This window comes from Equus caballus, chromosome 1 (assembly GCF_041296265.1).
Source record: "Equus caballus isolate H_3958 breed thoroughbred chromosome 1, TB-T2T, whole genome shotgun sequence".
Classification (NCBI taxonomy): Eukaryota; Metazoa; Chordata; class Mammalia; order Perissodactyla; family Equidae; genus Equus; species Equus caballus.
Window position 1 is genome coordinate 182777611 of NC_091684.1, and position 22769 is coordinate 182800379.

Genomic DNA, 22769 nt, shown 5'->3' on the forward strand with positions numbered 1-22769 from the left:
TATTGACATGCCCATATTTTTACCAATTTTTGGTAGAATCTGCTGGCAATCTAAAATAAGCTAGTCCTATCTACTTTGTCTTCTTTCCCCCTCACGCCTCCTTTCTTCTGCACTTCCTGCCGTCATTTCTCTTCCTTCAGTTGCTCTTTTTGCCAAAATGAAGCCAGAAGCTAGTTGTGTGCAGACATATTGATTGTAATGTTGTGTATGTGAGTCTCCGCTGTCCTGTTTTCCTGGACCTCGGATGGAGTCGTCACTCTGCTCAGTACAAATCAATTACCTCTTGTTGCAGTATCTCAGTCTTTGAACATCTGTCGTCCTTTACGTCATTTGTGGGACTCAGAAGAGATCCACTTGAACTTTTCTCTCTCATACCACAAGGATTTTCTAAAACTTGTGTTATTTCCTGTGGCCCAGAGATTGCTTCATTTTCCTGCAAGAGGAGGAAAAAGAGATCTCAATGTTTCCTGTGATTGCATAAAGTTTATTTTAGGAACTGAAATCTGTGCTTTTTTTTTTTTTTTCTATTACTCCCTATTTTCCTTGCTAAAGAATTGTAGAGAATGGTTGGGTGATGTTTGCTCCTTTGCACCAAGAAAATGTTTCTTTTACTGACTAGGAAGTTTTAAAATAAATATTCTGTGACCCTCGAGTTCAAATTCCAGGCTTGATGGAAAAAAGCCTTGCTTTCCCTCTGTCTCTGCGCTCTTCAGTTAGTGCTCAGACTGCTGCTTGAAACAGTTATACTATTTAGTGTCCCTCCACACTGACCAGTTTTTATAAATGGTGCACATTAAATCGCCAGTAAATAAAAATATCAAAACCTTTTATTAGTTTATGTCTTTTTATGGTGAGGAAAGTTTTTACTGTCTTGAATTATCAAGTAATTGCTCTCTGTTGAATCACAGAGATTTCTTATCCTTTCTAGGGAGGAATTTTCATGTAAACAAGCTTTCTGTACCTATCTAAGGCTTCCAATTAATTACTTTTTACAGTGAATATAAAAAATGAAGATTCATAATGATCACTTCCTGTTAGTAAGCAATAGGACGCAGGAGCTGTTTAGTGAAGTTGGTTTTTTATAAAATGAAGTGTTAGAAGAATAGGAAAATATACCATCTAAGTGTGTTGGCTGGAACCTGTATAACCCACTTTTATTTCTGAATGATGGCTTCATTGCCGGGCTTTTTAGAATACTTCAGTGTCCTGAGCTTTTAGAAACAAGTATGTATGTGACTTGCTTGCACATTTTCTAAGAGAGTATTTTCTGAAAGCAGAGTAGGTGCTGCCACTTCAGTTTGGTTTCACTTCACACCTCTCTTAATAAAAATCCTTGTTGCAAACTAATCTTCCTTGACAATTCATAGCAACCCTAACCTGTTACTATTTTAAGCAATAAATGAAGTTATCAATTCCTGTGTAAACAAGAGCGTTAGTCACCGTTTCCAAAATTGGTTTGAGGAAGGAGAAGAGAGTTGATTTCCTGATGATATGAGAGACCAAATTGTGGCAAGAATTTCCTTTTGTGTAGTTGAGAAAGGACCTTACATACGTGAGTGTCTTTCCCTATATTTTTTTGTGTATTGGTAAGCCTAAGGTACCCATTTTTTTCAGGTGGAAGAAAAAGGTTTAGAAAGTTCAATAAATGTGTCTAGGTAAGACTGCCAAAGGGAAGTATGCCCCAAGAAGCTCAAGAATCCTGAGAGGCTTTCATCGCTGCAACTGTCTGAGTACTAAGCGGATGTCAACTGGTGTGAGTGGGATTCTGTTCATACTGCCCTACATTACGCATCAGAATTTCCTTGCTTTACTCACCAGAGTACTAGCTATGACTTGAAGGGAAATTTTAATTCAAACAACTATACCAGATAACTTAGAATAAATGTAAGTGGCATCCTTGTTGAATTAAATAATAATGAAGAATATAATTTTGACTCATTTCTTTTGTTCATTTACTATTACCCTCCTCGGAAAGATGTGTTTTATTTTATAGCTCTGAAGAAATATTTGCTTACTCCCAACTCCATTGCTCTGGTGTTTTAAAAATAATCATTGGGGGAAGCGCTCAAGAGAGGTTGGCAACTGAGAGGAATAAGGCATGTGCCCCTCGATTCCCGCCGTGGAGGCTGGTGGAGAGGAAGTGTAGGGTGCTTGAAGTGGCTGCGCTGCCGGGCCATCTGGTCATCAGGAAAAGGCTGTGTGTTCAATTTCACGGTGAGTGAGGACAAGTTTATTAAGGAAGGAGAGCGTATGGTTTAAGGAAGACAGGAATCAAACTTGCTTTCTGCCACTGAGAGCCTCGGCTTGCTTAGTTGTGACAAGGGTCACCTGGGGAAGACTGGCCATGGGTGTGACTATACAGTGATGCTCTGTCTGTCCTCCCAGGGAGAACGTGAAGGATGGTTTGGGCAGATGAGCGAATCCTCAAGCGTAGCCACTTGGCGTGGAGTTATTCCTGTCCCCAAAGTCTCTCCCACCCCCATACCATCTTTATGGAGGGAAGAAAATGAGCCACAGGGGTGAATGTTTCTCAGGCCAGGGAAAGAAATGGTTCCTTAAAATATACTGCCAGAGTCCCTGATCCAGGCATCAGTCAGAAAGCCATGAGTCGTGACATTGATTAACATCCTTCCACTCTTCTACTTAGTGAACTACCTCATGCTTTAAAAGTTAAAACCAGACTCATGTTTTATTTATCACTTTTTAAATAAAGGGTTAACTTCAGGAGAGGATGTAGGGGGGAAATCAAGACTAGGAAAAGAAATCAATGCAAAAAGCATATGTCTGTACTAAACATCGAGATTGTAAGTCTGGCAGAGAGATGGCAACGGACAAGGACATGCAAAAAATGAAGAGCTGGAGGCGGGTCCACCTGTGGCCACCTGCTGCCGGCTCATTGTCATCTTTGCAAGTAATTAATACAGCTCTCTGATGCTACCTGAATTAAAACTAGAACGCTCGAATCCTGATGATTGAGATTGAGCAGGCTGCAACTCTGTAAATTATTTGCAGAAGCTGCCGTTCCACAGAAAAGTGCAGTTTGCTTCACTGAAGGCGTAGCTAATCACTGAGTACAGGGAGGAATTTTCCCGACCCTTTAAGACGCTGTTGCCCAGAGACTCTCTGATTTGTTAGGAGTGCTTGTCAAGGTGAGGATTCTTTTCTTTTTGGCCTCCTTTGAAGCTACCAGGATGGAGAGAGGGGTGGGGTGAGGAGTGGGTTGCCCTTCCAGGAAGGGCAGGAAGAATGGCGTGTGCAAAGGCTTGAAGGTGGAGAGCTTAGTCAGCTTCCAGACCACAGGGACCGGCAGGGGGCTGAGGCTGGACTGCCCGGGACTGAGCAGAGGTGAGCTGGGGAGGCGCAAAGGGCCAGGGCGTGAATGGCGTCCTGCTTGTGAGGGAGCTGGACTTGCCCGCAGATGAGAAGGAGCCACTGAAGAATGTTAGCAGGCAGCCTCCCTGACTCCTGACACCCTGGCTCTCAACTTCTCTCTCCAGTCCAAGCCCCACGCTCCCTGAGGGCCCTGCTTCAGGGCGCAGCACTGGGCCGCAAAGGCTTCCTCAGTTTCCACATTCTCTGCCTCACTCCTCTGACTTTGTCCTCATTGGATCCACTCTGCATCTGAAATCCGAACCTCTCTTAACTCTGAATGTGGTACCTTACCATCCTTCCTGGGCTCGCATTCCACTACCCCTACTGAAGCCGCCTTTCAGGACTTCAATGCCTTCATGTCCCCATCACTCACTCCTTCCCTCTCTCTGGACTTACCTTCTGTATCAGTCAGGTTCTCCAGGGAAAGAGAACCAATAGAGTGTGTGCATATTTGTAGACAGATAGATAGATCTAAATCTATTGATCAACCGATCTCTCTCTCTCTGTATACATATATATATATAGAGAGAGAGATTTATTTTAAGAGATTTACTGATGTATTTATGGAGGCTGGTGAGTCCAAAATCTGCAGGGTAGGCTTGCACGCTGGAGACTCATAGAAGGAGCTGATGTTGTGTTTCAAGTCCAAAGACTGTCTGGCTGGAGACCAGGGAAGAGCTGATGTTGTCATTCAGTTCCAAAGGTTATCTGTTAGCAGAATTCCTTCTTGCTTGGGGTAGTCAGTCTTTTGTTCTCTTCAGGCCTTCAACTGATTGGATGAGGCCCACCCACATTATAGAGGGTAAACAGCTTTACTCAGAGTCCACTGATTTAGGGGCTGGCCCAGTGGTGCAGCAGTTAATTTTGCATGTTCTGCTTTGGTGGCCCAGGCTTTGTGGGTTTGGATCCCAGGTGTGGATCTATGCACCACTTGTCAAGCCATGCTGTGGTAGGTGTTTCATTTATAAAGTAGAGGAAAATGGGCACAGATGTTAGCTCAGGGCCAGTCTTCCTCAGCAAAAACAAATGAGGAGGATTAGTAGTGGATATTAGCTCAGGGCTAATCTTCTTCTTCTTAAAAAAAAAAGTCCACTGATTTAAATGTTAATCTCATCCAAAAACACCCTCACAGAAACATCTAGAATAATGTTTAACCAAATATCTGGCCACTGTGGCCCAGCCAAGTTGAAACATAAAAGTAACCATCACACCTTCCTGTCTTCTCCAACGTAGACCTACACAGAGAATGGTTTCATTTGTTTCTCCCTCACTCCCTTACCTTGTTGTGTAACCACTGCACCTGCTTTGTTAATGCCAAAGCTTGTATTATTCCTGAAATCTGCTTCCTCTCCTCCTAAAACTGCTCAGCAACACTGAAGAAAACCACATACCCAAGTGTAATGGTGCTACAACAAATGTGTGGTCTCCAGCTTCAGTGGGGCCCTTAGGGCTGCTGGGTGCTGCTGTGTGTCTCTGGTCAACTCCCTCTCCAGTCCCACAGAGCCTGTTTCAGACCTCTGCCCTTCTGGAGAGTCCCTTACCCGCCCAGTCTCTCTCTCAGCAGATGAACTTGGCTGTTACTACAGAGCAAAATTGCGGGTTTGAGCATGAACCGCCTTGACCTCTGCTCTTCCTCCCTGTTTGAACCACTGGAATGATCTTGGATTGCCCACATAAGAGGCGGTTGTGAGCAGATAAAAAGCCCAACAGGCATTTATACTCTGTCTTCAGAATTCATCCAGAGCAACTCTGCCTCCTGTCGGTTTTGACTTTCCTGGTGTCTGGATTCCTTGGACCATTTTCCCATTCTCTACCTTCCCTTTTCCACCTCATGTCAGTGGCACCAGTGGCACCAGTGGCTCAGTTTGAACTCAATATGCTGGCTTTGACCTTTCCACTCCCCAAGGGCACATGTTCTACTGAGGGAGGAAGAGAGTGGCAGAGGCTGGAGAGGCCAATATTCAGTGGCTATACCTGTGGCCCAGCTAGATAACCTGCCTCCTGACTTCACTTGCCCCCTCCGTCGGGGGGCATCAGTAGACCATTCCATCATTCAACTTGCCTCACCTGCTAAATATCCACTTTCAACTCCTACATCTGACCTAACAAGTCAGGGTGGTGAATCCAAATAGGAACTAGAAATGGTAGGACATGGTGTCTGGAAGTGGTTGGATGCAAGGTACCAGTCATGGAGAGATGGCAATAGAAAGAGGAGCAGGATGTTTTAAGAGGAAGAAGATAAGTATTTTTGGCCGTTTTAAGTCTCAGGTGCCTGGGGAACATGCGAAACCATTGTGACCTCTTGAGGGGTTTTTATTAGGGCCTCAATCATCATCCTGACTTACCCCCTTCCCTCCAGGCCATGTGAGTTCGCTTTTCACCTTAGAAGTTGCTAAAACAGAAGGAACAGTGCTGATCACCTAAGCCCAGTCATTTCAACAAGAGGGGATTTATTATGTCTAACTCAAAAGACCCTTGTTACAGCAGAAATACTTTACACACATCAGAGATAGGTTCCAGCTCATGGCAGTGTCAGCAATCTACCAGTTGCTATACTGTAATCTCTTGTCATGTTTGCCTGTTGATGGTCTGAAGTTCATCTCAGATGCTGGTGAGCTAATAGTGAGGGGAATATACCTCTAAAGTTACCAACAGCCAGTTTTATTGTTTGGGTCAAGTGTGTAGTTTCTGCAGAACGATTAAATAAGCTTCCTCAAAAAGACGTCTGTCTGTTTATTCATCAGTTCATCTTAGCATATAATGTAATTGCTCCTTCAAATGCTAGCCAGCAAGGGGAGGGTAGAGGACACCTCCTAACTTTACTGCAGGCATCTGGGAGCGTCTGGAATTGTCAGCTGCTATTTGCATCATTTGTTGGCATCAGAAACAGACATGGAAGAAAACATCTGCTGAGACATCTGAGTCCGTCTCTAGACTGAGAACCTGGCTCTTTCCCCACATAAAGGCTCACTCTTCAAAGGCTATTTCATGAATTCATGATGGCAGATGCCAAGTGTGTGTGTGTGTGTGTGTGTGTGTGTGCATGCACTTGAACGCTGAGCCTCTGAAACAGGCCTTGCAGACCCCTGTACCATCAGAGTGATAGGATCAGAAAGACAGCTCTGAGTCTAGCTGGAAGCTTAGAAAGGAGGCTGGGCGGCTGCTGGAGCTTTGGGAGTCATTACGTGCTGTGGAGGTTGAAGCATTTTGTTCTTTCTTCGGTACCTTTTGCATCCTTCAGCTCCCAAAGTCCTTAATTTCAGTGTTAGAAATGTATATTCTCCTTAACCGTACAAAGGGTCAGCACGCATGTGACTCTCTAAAATAAAAGGGACTGTGATTTTTTCCTGTTACCAGACAGTGGTGAACACTGCTGCTATAGAGTCTAAACAACCTCTTTAGTGGAAAAATAAAGGGAAGGAACATTGTGAAATTTTAAAAGAGGAACACTTTTTAACTATTTGTACTAATTTCAGAAAGATTGGAGAGTGAAGACAGGTCCTCTAAATGTCTTGCAAGAATGAAATCCTTCAAGAATTTGCAATCACCAAAAAATAATCAGTAGAATGCAAGGAAAAATGGACAAGCCAATTGTCCTACTTTTTAAACGCTCAAGTACATCTAAAGGTGCACCTAAGTACAGAATTACTGAGAACTAAATGAACGAATGAATGAGTCAGTAAGTTCTCCTTGAGGGGAAGTTAAACTCTTTGGGATGTCCTTTATCTTCCTCAGCCGACTTACACGTTAATGGATGCTGCTCCTTCAGTGCCTGAGGGTCTCCCATCGTGGCTAAGCCAAAAGCAAAAAATGATAGATCCAATGTCCCTATAAATTCATTAGTTAACTCTGCATTATTTCATCAAGTGCCACCAAGGGATCGCTGTCTGTCACCCAGTTTTTCTTTTTCTCTAATGTACAGAGCTGCTCCAGATAGTACATGCTTTTCATCCATTCTCTTTGAGATCTCCAAGAGAGGGGGTGTCCCTGGGCCAGGAGACCAACCTTTCAAGGTTGGTGGCAGCAGATCTTACCTTGATGACCCCCGATATGTTTTGTGGGGAATATTGATAAAACCATTCATTTTTACTGAGGGCTTTTCACACATCAGTAGATGGTCAAATACAAGAATCAAAATAAATATGGATGATCCTGGCATTACTGCCTCTGATACTTTTTTTTTATTACTTTCATATTTTTCTATACAGTCTGTGGGGGTGGGTGGGTGCCAAACTGCATTTAGCTTTCCAATGCCTGCTGGAATTGCAGGTGTAAGTTTTATCTACTAATTCTTAAAGGAAAAGAGATTTTTCTATATGAAGATGTGGTGCTTCACCTTGATAATATGGCTGGTGTTTTCTAAATATGTTAGTTAAACTTTAACAGAGAAGTGTGTTGAATGTGATATGCAGATTAATTGAAATATAGAATTATTAAAAACCTTTCTAAAACAAAATTTTTATAATTCCCTGCCTTAATAAATGATGTTCAGTATAGTCTATCTTCCTTTGATTAATCTGGATTTTGTCATGCTTCAGAATATAAATAATCATTTATGCTTCTACTATAATATATATGTATATTTAGAGGGAGAAAGTAATTTTTCTCTCTTTATTTCCAGCATCTAGCCTCAGAATTGCATTGAAAACAACACTGAAAATCCTTTTTGTCTGTTTGTTTTCTTTTGATTGCCTCTTTAACCCAAGGGCTGAGTACTGCCCCAAATTCAATTTCACTGGGAATTTAGTTATTTGAGGTTTTAAAATCACCGTTAATCCTTTTTTCCAATTTCAACTGGAAGTCATACATTTTAATAAGATATGCTTAAGTTGCTGACTAAGCCAAGCAAATGAGTGTCCCCTGAGTTCTAGAAAGCAAGTATTTTTAAACAAAATCCTGTTATATTATCTTAGATGTGACTTTATCTGCTGGTTGAATGCTATGATCATCTCCAGCCTCTCTCCTAACTCTTCATTCGTTGTTCAGGCAGTGAATATCTATGGAGTGCCTGCGCCTGTCAGACCGTGTGTGAGACGCTGAGGAACCCACAGATGACAAACCACGATCTCTGCCTTCAGCGCTCCTCTAAGGCTGGTGGGGCATCAGACAGGGCTCTCTCTTCAGCATCACTGGCTAATAGAATCAAGGCTAGATTTCAAGTTCATTGTTCTCAGTCAATAAAAAAGCAAAATTTTAGCAGCCTTCCTGGAAAATTCAAGGTCTCCGGCTGTGAAAGTTTGCAAGAGGCTTCAACAAATGATGGTTCTAGATCAGTGGTTTTCAAACTGTAGCATGCCCGGAATCACTGGAGGGCTTGTTAAAACAGATTGCTGGCCCCGCCCCGGAGGTTCTGATTCAGCAGGTCTGAGGTTGGAGATGAGGGGTGGGGGCTGGGTGGAGACGTATTGCGGAGTCCCTGGGTGGTGCAGATGCTGCTGGTTGGGGAGTGCGCTTGGAAGAGCCACTGGGCTAAATTATTTTGTTCCTTAATAGACCCTCCTTCTGGTGGCCATGATGATGTTCCTAACACTAATGATGAGAATGGTCACTCCTGATGAGCTCTTGTGGCGTGCCAGGTATTTGCCCTTTACATCCATCACTGCATTCAATTCTCACAACAACTTAGTGAAATGGTTGTGATTACTAGCCTCATTCTACAGGTGAGGAAATGAACATTCGAGAGGTTAATGAATTTGCCCAATGTCACAGAGCTAGCAAGTGACAAAGGCCAGGATTTGAACTGAAATCTTTCTGATACACATCTGTGCTCTGATCACCATGCTCTTTTGCCTCCTATTGCCTGGTCAGTGATGGACAGTGCCATCATCATCTCCACAGGAGACACCACGGACATCCGCCGGACCTGTCTCCATGCACATCTGCACCTTGGGTATTCTGAGTAGATGGCTCTTAGGCTCTCACAGGAAGGACACGGCAGAACTTCCTTTGGTATCTATTCTAGTGGCTAATAAGCCTTTTGTGATGGGAAGTTTTCTTTTTAATTGGATAAAATGTTTCCGTTTTTCAGATTTTTAAAAGCCATTAAATCATCAAGAATTAGATAACCGTAGCACAGTACACCCAGCTGAATTGACCACAGCTCTGGATGAAACAGGATTTGACAGCGAGGGCTGGGACGAGATCTGCTGCTTTTTCTGGAAGGTCTTACTCCCGCTTTCCAGCCCTCCTCCACTGACAGCCTTTTCAAAAGGTGCCTGTGAAGTTTAGTTTGAGCTTTCCTGACGTGAGTGAAACTACTTTTTGCATATCTCCTGACATAAAAATAGCAGTGATCTGATATATTAATCAATATTTCCCTCAAGAGGGTCCAATGATCTTCCCCACAGGGTGAGAAAAATCAAAGAATATGCTGGAGGTTCATCTTCATCCTGGGAAAGGCCATTTTGCTTTCTGGTTGGACATATTGTCTATTAGGAAATTGCTCCCATCTCCTGACCTGACACCAGACTCTTCTCCAGCCCACAGAGGGTGGGGAGCCCTTTCAGTGGGCTATTATTATAGAAATAATATTATTATAAAATAAAACGGTTACAGAAAACAACACAAAACAATTGTATGACAATGAATTTTTCTGAGGTGAACATTCTTGAAACCACTGCCAAGTCAAGAAATAGAACTTTGTTACCCACTATGATGGTTAATGTTATGTGTCAACTTGACTGGGCTAAGGGCTGCCTAGATAGCTGGTAAGACATTATTTCTGGGTGTGTCTGTGAGGGTGCCTCCGGAAGAGATTAGCATTTGAATCAGTAGACTGAGAAAGAAGATTGCCCTCACCAGTGCAGATCACCATCATCTGATCCATTCAGGGCCTGAATAGAACAAAAAGGTGGAAGGAGGGTGAATTTGCTCTCTGCCTGAGCTGAGGCATCCGTCTTCTCCTGCCCTCGGACATTGGACTCACACCAGGGCTTACACCATCCGTCGCCTGGTTCTCAGGCCTTCAGACTCAGACTGGGTCTCCAGCTTGCAGATGGCAGATCGTGGGCCTTCCCAGCCTCCACAATCGTGTGAACGAATTCCTGTGATAAACTTCCTCTTATATATATCTATCTATATCCTGTTGGTTCTGTTTCCCTGGAGAATCCTGACTAATACACTCACCCAGAAGTCCCATCTTCCCCACAAAAGTAATCACATCTTGACTTTATTGTAATCACTTTGCTGCATTTTTATAGTTACCCTGCATATGTGCATCCTTAGCACTGTAGTTTAATCTTGCTCTTTAAAAAAATTTGCTGTGTCTTTAAGTCTCTTTTAACTTACAGAATCCCTCTCCATTCCTTTCTTTTCCTTAAAATTTACATGGAAGAATCGAGGCCATTTGACCTTTAGAATTAGCCCGAATCTGGGTTTTGCTGATTGCAGCCTCTTGGTGCAGGACAACACTTTCCCATGTCCTCTGTATTTCTTGAAAATTGGCACCTGGATCCAGACGTTGGATCAGACTCAGGTTTATTCCGTTTGGCAAAATTCTAGGTGGTGTTTGACAAGATCGTAGGAGGCACATGATGTCTCGTTGTCTCCTTTTTTATGACAGGAACAGCTTTGATGCTTAATATCTACATCTTTTAACTCATTAGAATTGCAAAATTATGCTAGACTAATTCTATCATTTCTTTCCCATTTATTAGCTGGAAAACATTTATAAAGAGATACTTCATTGACTATTGACTAATCAGCTGTAGAATTCATGTAGGACAAGAAGAATAAATGCTTGATTCTTTCCCCTGATTTACTAATTCTCATGAATTAGTTCCCCATCATACTTCAAAGGTGGCCAATTCCTTTTTAAACAGGTCACTTAAGAACTCATGGGTTTAAACATATTTATAGGTTTAAATACATTACATTTATTATTCTTACTGAAGCTCAAATGATCACATCTTTAGCTAGTAAAAGCCTCTTCAAGGTGGCTCCTAAGTCCTTTTGACATGACCGAGTAATCTTTGATAGCTTCCTTGCTGTCTGGTCTGACAAGGTGTTCTGGGCATGTCTTGTATACTTCCTGTGCCATACCTGGAATCTACCATTTCTCTAATAAGCCCCAGGTTCTTTTAGTGAGAAATTATATTTTAAAATCACTGTCTGGTGCTGGGGATGCTCGTTGCTACTGGGTCCGTCTTTGTTTCTGGGCCTTTTCAGTGGACAGAGCCAGAGGAGGTATATGCGTGTAGACACATGTATGCATATATGCGTGTATTCTGCATCTGCTCTTTCCCTTATTGTTTAATAGTTGTACTGTCTACATGGTTTCCTAGCCCTCACTTAGTCTTTGTTCCACAGACTATATTGGTGGACATATATTTAACGTCCACCACTACTCCTTAGGTCAGTGCTGCTTGCCCTAGTCATCTTGTTTGTCTGAAGCTTGTTCCTCAGGAAAGCTTCTTTGGAATAATATTCTCTGAATCCTTGCATGTTGATAAGTTTGTCTGTGTCCTTTATACTTGAAAATGAGTTTTGCTGGATATTAAATCCTTGGCTTATACTTTCTTTCTTTGAATATCTTAAATATCTCCTTCCATTTTCTTCTTGGGAAAAGCACTGCTGTGGAAAAAAACTGATGGCAATCTAATTTTTTTTCTCTTATAACTCACATTTCTTTTTCTAGATGCCCAAACAATTTCCCTTGCTAGCCAGAAATGGCTTGGTATTGGTCATTCTGGGTTGATATTATCAGGTACATAGGCTGTTTTTTTCAGCGTGTAGTTTTCATATATATATTTTTTTTATTTTAGAAAAGTTTTTCTTGAGTTAATGGCTTTTAGTATGTTTCTGTTCCCTAACTTTGGCTTTTCTTCTATGGGACTCTTATCAATACTTTCAAGCTCCTTTGCATATCTTTGATATTCCTCATTTTCTCTTGAATTCCTTATTTCTTCATTTCTTTTTGGCTTTTTACAATGTTTCTCTTTTGCACGTTTTGTTTCTCTTAGGGCGTTATCTGTTGTGTCTATTTGCTCTTGTGTTCTTTCTAGCTTATTCTTCATTTCTGAAATGATTTTTTCTTTTCTAATTTGTATGAGTTCTGTCACCTCATTTCTGAGTTTTTCTAATTTTGATTTCTTTTCAAGTCTTCTATCATTTTCTTAGTGTGTTTTAACTCATTTTGAGGTATTAGCTTACAATTTTGTTCTGTATTGTAGACACGACTTTCTGGCATGCTTTCTTTGCCTGTGGGATGCTCTCAGTTCCTTATTTCCTTTTTCTTCATAGTAACTTTGGATGGTATCTTGATATTTTTCTAAAGCTCATTTTGAATGAAATCAGTTTTTCTGAATTTTAGAATGGGGCGGGGGTTCAGTAAAGCTTTCCTGACTTCACAGAGCCCCCTCTTTGGTTGTTTGTGTGTCGCATTCAAATACGTGGCAGCCTTCTTGGCTCTGTTTCCCTCCGCTACTTTGGTCTGAACTTTCTCTTTCTTTGGTCTCTGTTGTCCCAACTGTGCTCCATTTCGGTTGCTCTCGCAGCAGCTTCTCCCTGTGCAGGGCTCGTCCGAGAAGGGAGCCCTGATTCACAGGGGTCCGACAGCCCTTCTTACTGCAGGCCCCCGCACTCACTTGCTATTGGCAAGGGCGAAACCTCCCAGTTCAGCTGCTGTTCTCAAATGGGTCCTCCACATTTTCCAGTGATACCTGTCGACTTCATTGTGGTTTTCTGTTCCCAGGTCCATAAGTCAGAAGCCCTGTTGCTTTGCTCTTCTTCTCCTGGACGGTCCTGCTACTACGCAGGTCTTATGAGGGTTGTTTTGTCTCTACCCACTTATATTTTGGGTTCACGGGGATACCCTGTCATCTAGTTTTGTTATAAATGTTGCCCATGGGTTTTTGGTTTTGCTGTCTTGTTGTTCTATTTTTGTGTGGGAATTTGGAGAAATTGAGAACCTATGCTTGCCGCACTGCCGCCTTCCCAGAACCTTCCCCCACCAAGGGGATCTGGATGACTGTCCCCACAGTCTCCTGACTTGGAGCAGGGAGCATGATTTTCGCCTCCCTGGTGAAGACATTGGAAAGAGTCTTTGGTAGAAAAGTCTCTCTCTCCGCCTCAGCCCTCTCAAGCCCTCCTTACCCGCCCCTACTCTCTCTGGCAGGGTTTCGCAGGATGGAGGGGAAAACAGGTTTGCTGTGGAGTTGAACAGTGTGACAGGACGCCTGGAACATTTTCCCCGTCTTGTTCCCCATAGGACTGAACCAAAAGGTGAGTGAGAGCTGCGTGTTTCAGAGAGGAAAGCTGTTTCTGTCCCACCTGGAGCTTTAGCGATTCATTCTTAAATAAGAGGAAATCATTGAAAATACGGTTTCTCTGGGGCTGATATGACACTGCCAGGTGGAGACCCACACCAGTAGGGGAAACCAGCACTGTGACCCGAGAAATATTTTAATGCTTATACTCATGTGGTGAAAGTTGGAGGTCTAGGATTTTAACCCTACTAGAAAGACCAGTTTTGTGAGTATAAAAACGCAGCAGTGCCCCCAAGGCGGCTTTCCTCCTGACTCTGCCTCTGGACAAAGTCAGCACTCCCTCCTCCCTGCCTGGCAGGCCCTGTGCCCCCCGGGGTGGTGAAGGACCATCGGCTCACCAGGCTCTGCGGTTTTTCTGTGCAGGTGCTGGACATCCTTGGAAAGCCAAGCGCTGTCCTGCTTGGGGCCATCGCTGACAGCTAGGGCTCCTTCTGAGCTCCAGACCAGGAGGAAGGCCCCTTTGATTGGCATTTCTTTTATTAGCCGGGAGCCTACAAACCATCAGCCCTTCTCCCGCAGCCCAGCATTTGGCGTTTGGCTCGAAAGTGTCTCTTGGTGACCTTTGTTTGCATTGGGTGCAGGTAATAGTAAGTTTCCTTAGTGAGGAGGACGCGGGGGGAGGTAAAGGGCACACGTGAAGCCTAAGTGTTAGCTGTGAGGACTTAAGTATAGGATGTGCAGCCGCCCCTGGCAACCCCAGTTCCGCCGCCCTTTATGCCCTTTACCAAGGGGACAATGACTGTATCCTTAGCCGCCCTGGCCCAGCACCACCTCAGGGGCACTTACACTTTCATAGATCTTAGAGATTAAACAGCCAGTGTCCTTGAGATGTCCTTAAAACAGGGGGCCACACCTGGTGCCCTTGGAAGGGATTGAACTCGCCGTATAGGAGAGGCAGCCTGCAGATGAGTTTGGTTTGGATTTCAGAGAGTTAACAAATTTTTTTAGTTAGTTGTCAATATTTAAATATCAGGACACCTCATGGTTTTTTTGTTTTTAAAAACAGGTCAATTTCTGGCTCCTCTTGAGAATCCGAAGACCTGGCAGCAATTGACTGGAGCTGAGTGGCACCTGCCCCCCAACGTAGGGGCCCGTGTGCTCCTCATGGCCATAGTCCCCTCTTGCTCCTCCAGCATCATTTTTGCTCTTTCTCTTGGGTTATTCCCATCAGCATACAAACCTCACGTTATTTCTCCTTCTTAAAAAAGTCAGCCTGTTCTTGACTCCGCTTCCCCTGCCAGTGCTCCCTCCCGTTTCTTTCCCCTCTTTGCAGCCAACACTGCTCGAAAGAGCTGCTCACACTCGCAGTCTCTGTCCCCTGCTCCCTCTCCCGTGTGCTCTTTGGGAGGCTCTGGCCCCTCAGGCCGCACTGCATCACCGTGAGGTCATCAGTGACGCTGTGAGGTCATCAGTGACGCCGTGTCTCACGGAGTCACCCCGTGAGCCGCCTGTGACACTGGCGCTCAGTCCCTCCCTCTGTTGCTCACTCTTTGCTCCCCTGCCCTCCATGTTCCACACTCTTGAGTCTTCCCTTCTCTCTGTCCTCTTAGGAGATCCTTAGGTCTCTGCCCTTGGTCCTCATCTCTCCCCAACCCCCTTAGTGATCGCCTTCAATCTCGTGGCTTTAAAAAGCATCTGTGTGCCGAGTCCCGAGTGTGTCTCTCCAGTTCAGGCCTCGACCTGCACTGCAGTCATAGATGCAGCTGCCTACCTGCCTCCTCCTCTTGACGCCTAATAGATGTCTCATACTGGCACATCGAAACTGAACCCTTGGTCTCTTCCCCTTTACCAGCCATCTTCCATGTAACTCTTCGTGTTCACTGTCCACCTTCCCTGCTCTCTCCCGCTGTCTGCCCTGGGAGACTGACTTGATGGGCTGTTCCACTCTCTGGCTTCTGGTTGGGTTCTACCAATATAAATCCCAGCAGGTGATCAGGGGACAGAGGAGAGTGAGGTCAGGGTGTTTATTCCTTGGGCTCCTTCCTCACAGGGTCACCCAGGGCTGGCTGCATCCCTCTATCAAACGTAAGTCAACATAGACTTCTCCACATGGTTCTGTCCTTTCTGGGTCCACTAACTGGCCCCTTCAGGTCTAGGGCTAGTCACTGCCCCACCGTTGACCAGACTTGGAGTATCACACTGTCGCTTGTGGTTTCCCTACACCCTGCCCACACCTTTGTAAATAGTCTCTCCATTAAATTCCCCGTGAACTATCCTGATTTGAGTGTGCCGTTTTCTGCCAGTACCCTGATTGTACCTCATATTGTTTCCCTTTTTATGTGAAGAGGATGTTGTTGTGAGTGACCATCCTTTGTGTGAAGGCAGTTAGAAAGGCAGATGTGTGTCCATCATTTTAATGTTACACGGTAATGAAAGCCTGATGGGAATGCAGAGCTGCACAGCCATTCCAATAAGTATCTGTAACTAGACCTTCCCCCAAGAGAATAGATAACAATTCGGAAGTAAATGCAAGTAAGATAAAAGAGCATTTACCTTAGATAACGCCTCTATTGCACATGCCAAGCCAGTTGCAGACTCACATGGTCCACTCTAGCAGTGGGAATATAAAATTGGGATTCACAGAAACCTCCCAAGAAGGCTGCAAACTGAATTCCTATGCATTTCCAACCATTTTGCCAAGATACATGTAGTGGAGAAATATTGGCTCTCCTTGACCTGAAGAGTGGGCATTGATTTAGCTGCCAGAGACAGAGGAAGCTAGAATCATTATTAATTTATCTATAGACACTGCCTCAAGCCATTCAATAAACAAGAGGTCCAATGCAAGGATTACGTTTCATTGATGCCATTGGCTACTTTTGTTGTTAATGCTATCTATATGCCCAGCAAAAACTCAATTAAGCAAGATCCTAGCTTGTTAATCTTCCTGTTCTTTCTGCGTGTGATTGAGTGTAAAAGGAGGAAATATAGTAGTTCATCTACTGGTGATGCTGGGACAACAGGAGGAAAGGAGACTTCCTTGTTGCAGAGTTGTGAGAGTGGCAGAGATTTTATCTCTAATCCCACTTCCACTGCCTGTCCCTTTCCCTCTCTCAGAACTCCTTTTCCCTCTAACTTCCATGATTTAGATACAGCCCTGTTTTTCCTTTCTGCAAATAAAGCAATCTGATAAATGTATTAACATGAGGCCTTCAGAGAGCAGATCAATGGACTTTTCCAAGGGCATTTTTGTTTTTAAAACTACAAGAAGCAAAAAAAAAAAAAAAAAAGAGAAATAGCAAAGATAAAACATAAATCAAGACAAAATAAATATCAGCTGTTATATCATTTTGGGGGCCAAAATTATTTTTAAGGGCTCAGATAAAGGAAAATGAAAGCAGAAAGGGCAAATAATCAGAGAGGGAAAGATTTATGTACAAGGAGGCTTATTCTACAACTTTTTGTGTTGGTAGAAGCAACAAAAATAGACTCCAATAAAGGCATGGTTAGATAAAGTGGGATATATCTGTACAATAGTTAAACCAGTTGTTAGGCGCCCATAAGCACCCATCAAACATCGTCTTTTCAAAGTCTATTTGAACACATAGGAAACTGTTCAAGATAAAAAGGTTGGGTAAAAAAAGCAACTATATATTTAGTATTATTGCCGTTTTGATTATTTATATGTGTGTATGTTACATATAGGCACACCTATATTAACAGAGAAAGAATTGAGAGGGCGTACACTAAAATCTAGCAGTGATTGTCTCCAAAAGATAGGATTATAGATGATCAATATTTAGTTCTTTATAAATTCTGTGTTTTATAGATTTTCTTTGCAATAAACGTGTTAACTTTATAATGAAAGGTGGGAAAGCTACTCTTTAAAGGAGAGGGCATTGATTTACCGAAAGGAATGGTGGAACTTCAGGCAGCAGGAATGGGCGTTTTAATGTGTGTGAGCCTTCTGTTAGGTCATACCTAATGGACAACGGTCATTAGCACCAGGTCTCTTAGAACAATAATAACAAACCTTTATTGTGCCCTTACCATTTCCCAGGCATGATGCATTGGCATACTTTGTATTCATTGTTTCTCTTTTAATCTCTTAACAGCACGGTGAAGGTGGGTGCCAGAGTTATCCCGAAGAGGCAGGTGAGGTTTAGAGAGGTTAGTATATTGGTTAGGGTGAAACAAAGTGCTGTGACTGAAACCTGACATCTCACTGGGTTAACAAAAAGGGAGAGGATTCCTTAGTCATGTAAAGGTTATTTCTTAATCGTGTAAAATCCCATTAGCAGCAGCTGTGGGGGGGGGGGGGGGGGTGGTTGGGGTGGTTTCCACTCCCTGCGTGGATGGAGGCCCTGCTGTCTTCAGCACAGGGCTGCTGAGGTTGCCCTGGACACTGGTATCAGGCAAGCTGCCGGGGTGATTGAGATAATGGAAGACTCTGCAGTTTCTGTGAGTCAGACTTTCCACCCTCATTTCAGGGGCCAGAACTCTCCTAACTGCAAGGGAGGGTAGGAAATAGAGTGTAGTCACATCCCCAGGAGGAAAGGGAAAAAATTTGAAGGATGGCTCACTGATTTCTGCCAGGTGAGGGATCTTCCTGGAGATCACACACCAAGTAAGTGGCAGAGCACGATTTGAATACAGTCAGTCCACTTCCAAAGCGGACATTTTAACCACAAAGCTCTACATTCACACTCCAGAGGACTGAAAGGTCAAAAATGGACTCCCTTAGACACAGGCTTATAGAGCAGCAGAGTCACTGTCTTTGGAAATGAGATATTCAACCTTTTGTTTTTACTTACTTTTGAAAAGGGAGCTTTACTTTGTTTTTTAAAAGTTTGATTCAAATTGAAAGGCGAGTTTGACGTATGGCCAAGGCCAGATACCTAAGAGTGGGACAAACATCCAAGAGTTGTAGATAGGATGATCTGAGATAGTAAATGACACTTTCAATGGCAATAAGGTAGATTTTTAAAGAATGTAATGCAAGAAGAACAGCATGTTATAAACTGGTGACAAAAGAAATGAAAAATTGCTTAACACATATTCTATCAAGAATAGTCTTCAAATAAGAGCAGAACAAACATAATTAAGAGGGAATTGGAATTGAGATGCAAAACAACAATGAGCAATGAACAATGAACATAGAACAATCATTGTTCTATAAAATGAGTTCCAGGGCATCTGTTTCATGGAGATGGACAAGATGCACACAATTGCCTTCCAATACTCCCAAGAACCAACCAAAATGAAAGTAGAGAAGAACCAAAAGGAATAAACCCATAACAGGGAAGAGAATGGAACTAGGCTTCACAGAAGAATGAGAGACTTCAACACGTTTCTGGAAGGTGGAATGTGATTGAGAGTGAGTTGACAGATGACAAGCAGGGAATGGTGACAACCTAGCACCAGTCTCAGGGGACAAGGGAGCCCTCTGCCCAGTAAAAGAGGCTTTGAGTTGAGAGTCAACAGATCCTGTGGAAGGCAAGTGTGAGCAGGTGTGTTTGTGGGGGGTACATCTACTGAAGGGCTATCTATTGAAGAATCTATTAATGTGAGAGTCAAAATGTACCTGACACAAGGTAGAATGTGTAGGGAATAGGAAAGTGGAGGGTCAAGACAGGATTGAAATTTTTATGTAAAAAGAAATAGAGGTTTGAATATTATTTAATGTTGCAGTGATGATTGGTAGAAAAACTAAAAGAAAAATTAATCATTGAGAAGAGAAGAGAGGAATGGGGTAGTATAAACAGAATCCTTGTCTTTCACATCAGGGAGTCAATGAAAATTGCTTTAGTTGATAAATTAAGAAACAGAAATATTTCAACAAATTATACAGAGGAGATAACTTACAAAAGAATAAAAAGAAAAATATGAAAAGAGCTTGCCTTTTGGGTAGTGCCACTGGGGAATGGAGAAGGGGGCAGTAGATGGTAAGGTCTTCTGCACTGTTAGACTTGTTCATGTATTAACTTCATGGAGAGTAAACATCAGTTTAACTCTCTAAATTCACTTAATTTAGCATACATAATATTTTCCCAGAAAGCCTATTAGAGTGTAGATTTCTGGCCCTACTTCCAGAAATTATAATTTAGCAGGGGTTCTGATGCAGATGGTCCGTGGGTACATTAAGAATCATGGCTCTAGGCTAAGAGAAATTGTGTTGTGTTACTGCCAAAATCGTAGGAATGAGAGCTGAACCAGCATTCTCTGCTCTCGTTCTCACCTCACTTCTGAAATTTGGTGTTCAAGTTTGGCTACTCACCTCCTAGAGACAGACGTGTCTTCAGGGAAAGGTCTGGTAACCTGTGCCCACAGATGAGCCTGGGAAGACGACACCGCCTTAGTGACTTCTCTGTGATCCAGGGCCAGTGCCTTGTGTTCTAAGTCCAGAAAGTCTTGTCTGTGCCCTCTCCCCCGAGAGTCACACCACTGTACATGACCACAAAGTCACTTTAGTCATTTACAATGAGAAAGTGACTGCCCCTTGGACTAGACACTCTGGCCTGACCAGTACACTCTCCTCTTATGGAAAAACCATTTAGAGAACCAAAATAACATAGAGAGTTGCCTTGTAGATGTGGAATCAGAGTTTACCGGATAAATAGAATATTTAGCAGAATACAACCTGGTGGCCCACCACCCTTCTCCAGAGCATGGATCCACCTACCTAGACTGGCACTGGTGTGGAGAAGGGAGCTTTTCAAAAGTACCAGTATAGGTTCCACCCTAGATCTATGAATCAGAATCTCTGAGAGTGGGGGCCAGGCATTGACATTTTGGTTAAGCTCCGTAGGAGATTGTAACTCCTGCCAGAGTTGAGAATCATGATGCACAAGAGTTACAGGGCATTCCTGCTAAGTTGTCTTGAGACCTCCTTTTCCCCTGACCCACATGGGAGACCAAGTAATATGTGTCCCAAGGAAAGTCCTAAATGCCTGTGGCACCACTTTGGTGACTTCCCTGTGGTCTGTGACTAGTCCCTTAGCGTAACAGGTCCAGAAACTCAATGTTGTCTGCAATGCAAGTAAAATCTTGCTGTACGGTGTTAGTTCATTTAATCATCCTAGCAACTCTGTGAGGTAGGTACCAATGTTATCTGCATGTCACAGACGTGGAAGCTGAGGAAACAGAGAGTAAGTAACTTGCCCAAGGTCACATAGTTGTTAGATGGGAGAGCTGGGATGTGAACCCAGGTGGCTTTGCTCACAGTCTGGGCTCTGAAGTACTCCGTTACATTTCATTATGATCACCAACTTCTTCCTTCTCTTCCTTTTGGCTGATGACCTTGATTCTTGCTTCACTGAGAAAACCAAAGCAATCAGAAGAGGCCCCCCACCTGCTTCTGCAGCCGCGTCTACCAGCCTGCTGCATCCGTGACCGTCCTCTCCATTTGTGCACCAGATCGCATCTCCTCTTGCCGACTCAGGGACATGGTTGCAGCACTTAAACCACTTCTCTCCTCTCATCAATTATTTCCTCGGCTGGCTCTTTCTCACTAACTGTACATGTATTAGCTGTCACACATATGCTGTTATATCTTTCATGGAAAGTCATTCTCTTCCTTGATCACACATTTGCCTCCAGCTGCCACCCTATTTTTCTTCTCTCCTCTACAGGAAAGTTCCTCGGAAGAGTGATCCTTCCGTGTCTTCATGTCTTCTCCCGTTCTGCTGCAATCAGACTTTGGAGCTCCCTCTCCCCCAACATACACACACATCCTCATCAAAATAGTGCTTATCTGGTGGTCTTTGCGCTGCCAGCTCCCGGGGTCCACTCTGAGTCTCATCCCTCTCCACTTACCAGCAGCGTGTGTCAGCATTAATAACCTCACCTGGAAACTTCTGGAACTTCAGTCTGTCTCAGGTCTTCTCCTATGTTACTGACCATCTACTCTTTTTCAGTCTCATTTGCTTATTCCCCTCCACTTTCTAAGCATTGACATGCCCTGGGCCTATGGTCGAGATTTCTTCTCTTTCTGTAGTCATGCCATAGGTGACCTTATCCAATACCCTGATGGTCCTCAAATTCATATTTCTAAATATCTTCCTGACCATGGAGTAGGAAAGGATTTTGGAGATCATGTTAATCCTTTGCTCAAAAAATCTATGAGGACCAATGTGGTCTACTCCTGCCTGGGCTTTTCGCCTACTACTCTCCCCGTTGCTGATTCTGCTCCAGCCACACTGGTCTCCTTGATGTTCCTTGAACACATCCAGCATGCACCCACCTTAGACCTTTTGCATAGGTATGTCTTCTCTTAGATATCTGCAAGGCTGTGTGAAGGTCACCTTTCAGTGAGGGCTTCCCCAAAGGCCCTGTGTAAAATAGCAATGGCACACCCTCCCCACTCCTTTACTCCCTACGCCCCTTAACCGGCTTTTCTTTTTCTCCATAGCACTTACCACTGGCCTTGTTTTACTGGTTCATTTATTTTTTGTCTCTCCAGTAGAATTTATTGGCATGGAATAAGAACTCAATAAATATTTATTAAATACATCCATACGTACCCTTGATCAGCTTATACCAACTTCTTGCTCTTCCCGTGGCTAGTACAGAGGACTTTTGTGAATGCGTGGCAGCTTTTGCATAGTAGGCCTTGAATTGTGTTGAATTCATCATTTAACTCTGTTATAAGTGGAAGGGGGGATGAGGACGGATACAGAAGAGGGGCAGGAGGACAGATTGGCTGGTGTGTCCCTAACCCGCCACGGTCCCTTCTGACCCACTGGTTCTTCATCGTCTTGTAAAAATCTTTTCTCCCCTCAGCCTCGTGGTACCTGTTCATACTTCTACTTTCTTGCTGTCATTCCCAGGTCCCACATTCATCCAGGACCTTAGCTCAGCACCCTCAATTCAGACCCAGGACCCTTGCTCTACCTTTGAGATCCTAAACTCTGGAATGCCAATGTTTGACCCCAATCATTATTATAAACTCTTTCACTTTATCCCCTTCTATTTGCCCTTGAAACACACTGAGACCCTCATCGTATGCTCCTCCATTTTCAGCCAGACAATTACCCGCTTTTTGGCTTTGTGTCCCCTGTCCAGCCAAAACGCCCGATTTGTACCTCATTCTATACAGAGCAGATGTGGGGTAGTAGAGGAAAGCACAGGTTTTCGAGACACAGACATGGGTTCAAATCCTAACTCCACCAACTGCTAAATTTTGTGATCTTG

General features: G+C 43.6%; 1 long non-coding RNA gene across 1 annotated transcript; it reads left to right on the plus strand.

Moving 5' to 3' along the window:
• The first annotated feature begins 13484 nt into the window (after nt 1-13484).
• Nucleotides 13485-16923, plus strand: LOC138918696 (uncharacterized). Its single transcript, XR_011428395.1, has 2 exons — nt 13485-13593; nt 14644-16923. It is a non-coding gene; the product is annotated as an uncharacterized lncRNA (long non-coding RNA).
• Nucleotides 16924-22769: the final 5846 nt, after the last annotated feature.